Raw genomic sequence first — 6,268 nt, forward strand, 5'->3', positions numbered from 1 at the left:
TATCGGTGTTACAGATCTTATTATTTCTACTAAAAACATGATTTAAACTTTCCATTAAAATAGTGGTATTAAAATTTACCATTGAGGAACACTCTCTTTGAAAATTTGCAAAATTTTGGAAAAAAATCAAGATAGGGTAAAGAAATAAAAACAACAGTAGTATACCGCTGTTCAATATTAAAAAATCGATTAGAAAAAAACAAACCCGGGTCACAAACTAAAACCGAGGGAAACACACCAACTACAAGAGTAAAACAACATGATAGCAGAAACGTCGAACTGCAACAAAAACAAACGCCAACATACATAGAAACGAACTGTCTGATAACAACTGTCATGCTCATGAATTGATACAGGACATTTTGATAATACAATGTTGACTTGAACCGGGTTTACTGGCTAGCCAAACCTTCCGCTTTTAAGGCAATGTGTAAAGTACCGCTAAAATGGCAACAATACGTGACAGGAGTACAATACAAATAAACACAAGAATACTCAGGACAGAAAAAAACATAAATAATAATATGATAGTACATTAAAACATTTAAACCAAAGAATCAGAACGGAGACTCTCATAAATTATTAACAGTACACCAGCACACCACAAATTCATTATATACCGTACGTCACATGATTATATCAAGACAACAAAAGGTGACGTATAATTGTGACGATTATTTTTCTCAGTTATTTTTACATCATTGGTAAGTTAAAAACAAATTGTGTTTGTAATGGTTTTATAATTTGTATTTTCTAACCACGTCGTTTTTCTTTTTATTAAATATAAACATAAAAATCATATAAATAAAATTGCTCTGGTGTATCATATTAGTAGAGAGTTACTCTATTTGCCAACGCTATTGGATTGTTATTATGTACGTATGAAAAGATAACCGCACAGTCATTATAGTTGTGAAAATTAACTGTATTGAGGTAGCAACCGAATGAAACAATCAAATACGAAGACAAAAAATGTTAAAACTGACTATCAAATGTATTTTGTTATATATTGGAAATTATTACAATAGAGTTAGAATGAAAATTATGTTTTACCATTATTTAAAACATACAACAAAATGTATATTTATATATATAACCTGTTAGTTCAGTGTTAAAAAAGTTAATAACAAACATCGTTATCGTTCCAATCTTGTAATTAGATCTCTGAATATAGTTCACATTGGCACCAATATTGATTTTGTCATTAGCAAATTAAAACATAACTAAATTTCATTATCTTTTGAGGCGCGATGTATAGAGACACAGACACGTTAATTTTTATTTCTATAGAAGTCGCTCTTCACTATCCTACTACCTGTCGATACATTTATTTTTGGCATTGCACAAGTCATGTCTTCTTTGACTATTAATGACGTTAAAATACTAAATCCCTGGGATGTGTTTTAGTTGATTTTAGTCTCTGATGCATGATTTTTTTTTTTTATTAATTGGTTTTGGCTTTTAACTAGCTGTCAGTAACTGCGAGTACTCTCAAATCGTATTTTCTTGTTAATTCGACCTGTTGATACTGTTTATAATGCATTTTTGTTATTTTTTATTTATTTGGATCTTGTCTGTACACCAGCTTTGATTATTTGTAATATCTTCAATTTTTCACTTATTCTTACTCCATTGTTATAAACTTCAAGATTATAATTATTTTTTATAAAACCAGTTTTTTTCTAAAGTGAATTTTGATTGGTTAAATATTTCTCAGTGATGTCCTGCCATGGCTTTGTTTGAATTTGTTTGTTAGCTTGTTGGTCATGAATGTTTGTCTCTTATATTCAATTAACTGTGCATTTGTATTCAGATATCGCAGATCAAATTTATTCGTTCATTGTGTAATCATACGTTTTTTGATTGAATTAAGTCTGCCAATTGATATTTTATCGTGTGTTTTTCTATGTTGTGAAGTTATGCTATTATTTCAGAAAAAGAGAGAAGGTTTGGATCCATTAACACGTTTAATCCCGCTGCAAATGTTTGCACCTGTCCTAAGTCAGGAATCTGATGTACAGTAGTTGTCGTTTGTTTATGTAATATATACTTGTTTCTCGTTTCTCGTTTATATTTTTATATGTTTATATAGGTTAGACCGTTAGTTTTCCCGTTTGAATGGTTTTACACTAGTAATTTTGGGGCCCTTTATAGCTTGTTGTTCGGTGTGAGCCAAGGCTCCGTGTTGAAGGCCGTACTTTAACCTATAATGGTTTACTTTTTAAATTGTTACTTGGATGGAGAGTTGTCTCATTGGCACTCACACCACATCTTCCTATATCTATATATCAAACGCGAAGGAAAATTCAATAGGAAAGTCATTTATCAAATTGCAAAATCAAAAGCTCAATCTTATAAAACGAATGGAAAACAAATGTCATATTCTTGACTAGTTACAGGTATTTCTGTATGTGGAAAATGGTGGCTAAGACATTCGCATACAACAGAAGTTGTATACGTTTTGGATTTTTTTTACATCCAATCTTTATGGTAATATTAATATCATAATAGTGAGTGGTTTAGGTAGCCATGAAACCAGACCTAATTAATCAACCATGTCTGTTTAAGAAAATGTCTGTATCAAGTCAGGAATCAAACAGTTGTTATCCATTCGTTTCATGTGTTTGAGTTTTTGATTAAATTTTTTGATTTTGATTTTGACTTTTCGTTATGAATTGTTCTCGTAGTTCAGTATTTTTGTGATTTTACTTTTACATTAAGCATGCCGTCTCATTTACTGGTGTCGCGCTATGTGGGACAATGTGCATCTCAAACTCCAAACTTTTAGTAACCTACACATATTCCACACTGGAAAGATAACATATCTGCTGAGAAACAAAACACTCATGGATGACATGCCTTAAAATAAAGCAGGAAAGGACAGACATATTAGAGAACAGAAGTAGCAAAAATTTGAAAGAAGATTAAAGTTACATTTTTGTGATCATCAGTGTAAATTTGATAAATCATTCAGACGGAAAACATTGCATTGCCGGGATGACTATAAATAGTGAAAGTCAGCTGGCTTTAGTAAATTGTGTAAACTTGTCAGATATTTCAAAAGTCATATGTACAGTGATGGTGAGGATGAAAACTTTTATTAATAGTTATCAAAGGTACCATGATCATAATAAAGTACGCCAGACGCACGTTTCGTCTTCGTAAGACTCATCAGTGACGCTCAAATCAAATATTTATAAAGCCAAACAAGGACAAAGTTGAAGAGCACTGAGGATAAAAAATTCCACAATGTTGTGCCAAATACGGCTAAGGTAAAAGAGGCCTGGGATAAGAAAATCCTTAGTTTTTCGGAAAATTCAAAGTTTTGTAAACAGGAAATTTATAAAAATGACAACTGGCCTTTGTTAGTCTTGTATTATTTTAATTTTAGTTTCTTGTTTACAATTTAGAAATTAGTATGGCGTTCATTATCACTGGACTAGTATATATTTGTTTAGGGGCCAGCTGAAGGACGCCTCCGGGTGCGGGAATTTCTCGCTACATTGAAGACCTGTTGGTGACCTTCTGCTGTTGTTTTTTATTTGGTCGGGTTGTTGTCTCTTTGACACATTCCTCATTTCCATTCTCAATTTTACAGTATTGATATTCATGTCAACACCGAAGTGTTGACTACTGGACTAGTGATACCCTCGGGGACGAAACGTCCACCAGCAGTGGCATCGACCCAGTGGTGCAAATAGTTATCAAAGGTACCAGGATTATAATTGAGTACGCCAGACGCACGTTTCGTCAACATTAGACTCATCAGTGACGCTCATATAAAAATATTTATAAAGTTAAACAAGTACAAAGTTGAAGAGCATTGAGGATAAAAAATTCCAAAATGTTGTGCCAAATACGGCTATAAGGTAATCGATGCCTGGGATAAGAAGATCCTTAATTTTCGAAAAATTCAAAGTTTTGTAAACAGGAAATTTTATAAAAATGACCACATTATTGATATTCATGTCAACAACAAAGTATTGACTACTGGGCTGGTGATACCCTCGGGGACGAAACGTCCACCAGCAGTGGCATCGACCCAGTGGTGTAAATAGTTATCAAAGGTACCAGGATTATAATTTAGTACGCCAGACGCACGTTTCTTCTACATAAGACTCATCAGTGACGCTCACATAAAAATATTTATTAAAACCTCATTAAAAATTTCTCACAATGTTTAATTTAGAAATGGTAATGATGTTTTTAAAGTTAACGATAAGACCTTTGTTTATATTTTTATTTGCTTTACATCCATCTTTTAAATATCGCTGACTGTACACTATTGGTTTTCTCATTGTTGAAGGTTGTAATGTGGTATATAGTTACTATTATCCCTGTCATTTGAAATCTGATGTCCAGTTGTCTCATTAGCAATTACGACACATCTGCTTATCTCTATATAGCAGTTACCTGACCAACATAATACAAGGCCTATGTCTATTTTCAGAAGTTTTTATACATCGATCAAAATTATAAAATGTGTTTATAATGTTCAAATGTACTATCCAAAGAGGAATAACTGTCAGTTGCAACAAATAATACACGTTTTGTGTAAATACAACATATATTTATATACAGTTTTAACCTTTTCTTACAAATTAATCTCAATTCTAACAGTCGATATTTGTTTTTGAATTCAATTTTTCATAACAGAATCACTGCAAATTAAATGAATATTACACTAGTAATGACCATTATCTTATCTTCTTCCAGCATAGCAAAACTTGACATTTGAAATAAAAGAGATTGTTTATTAGATAATAGGGAGTGTAGATACCCAACATTACAGTACATCATTTTATTGATATAAAATAGAAGAAATTAAGTTGCATTCATTTAACTATGTTAAAACGGTCTGAATACTATACCCCTATGTAAACGAAATATCCACATAAAGTCTTTCTTTTCAAGAATATTAAAATAAATTGAATATCTGATATAGATTGCTATTAAACAGAATGATTAATGATATGTATACTTAAATTAAATCATGCATGGAAAAATGTCAAGTAAAAACCCAATGAGTGCTTATCCTGAAATGAACATAACCAGAAAAAAAAATTATGGTATTGAAAGAAAACGTATAAAAGTCACTTATCTCTAAGTAAAAGTAGAAAACAAAAATACAGGTAAACAACAATAATAAGTAACATGCCACCAAAGAATATTTGCAGGAAGCCCATAGTACTTCACCTACTAATAAAGAAGTTTTAATTCACTCTAATCGAAGGCCGAACTTTACATAAATTTAAAATGCAATAATTCTTTATTGAATCCAACATGTGGAATCACAAGTCCCACATAAATCGTTTTATTATACCAGGTTTGGCAAAAAATGCTACCAATTTAAGATATCTATATTTCTTTTAGCGGTAGAATATTACATTTTTTGACATTTTAACACACACTTATAATCAATCAACATGGATCTACATAGAAATATAAGTTGTAAGAATCCAATCATCAAGGAAAGGCAAGTTTAGAATGGGAAATGCAAAGTTTGTTTTAAATTTTAAAATGTGTATCGGGTACTGTAAAATAGGAGCCTTTGATGTAATTGCATGTTAAATTGTTGTTGTATTAATTATTTTTCAATTCAAATGATGACATGTAAAAACAGATATGATTACTAGAATTTATTTTGAAAGAATTTTATTTAATAGATCAAAATTTTCGATAAGATTATGTGGTATAATAAAGTATGGAGTTGAGAAATCACAACTTCCGATGAAAGTCAAACTGAATCGAAAGAACAATCAAACTTATTTTCATACCTCTGTCAACATAAGTTTCTTCCCAGTATTGATAAAAAGTTCATTAATTGTTAATGGTGCAGTAGTCAGAAAAAAATATATATTTGTAGTACTAGTGTATTGGAATCCGATATAATTGAAATTTGTATGTTATCTTGTGTAATTCATACATCTAATTCTCATAACGTATGGTGTTCATTAGCAGCTTTCCGTTAAGTCATTGTTGAAACAGGTTCGTTGACAGTTCAATCTTAGGTAGCAGTAGTTATTTAGTACAAGAACATGCAATCTCAGTATGGTATGTTCATTAAACTAAAAAATAGCATTGTTGATAACTTAGTAAGCTAGTTCAAATAATTAATGATTCCAAAAGAGTATCTGATTCATCTTAGTATTGAAATTGTTATAGTAGAATGATTTTGAAAATGTAAAACTATACAATAATCAACCAGGTCGATGCATGATTTTAAAGGATCAACCCCTATCAGGAAAATCTCGATAGGAAATACAAG

Source organism: Mytilus trossulus, chromosome 6 (assembly GCF_036588685.1).
Source record: "Mytilus trossulus isolate FHL-02 chromosome 6, PNRI_Mtr1.1.1.hap1, whole genome shotgun sequence".
Taxonomy (NCBI): domain Eukaryota; kingdom Metazoa; phylum Mollusca; class Bivalvia; order Mytilida; family Mytilidae; genus Mytilus; species Mytilus trossulus.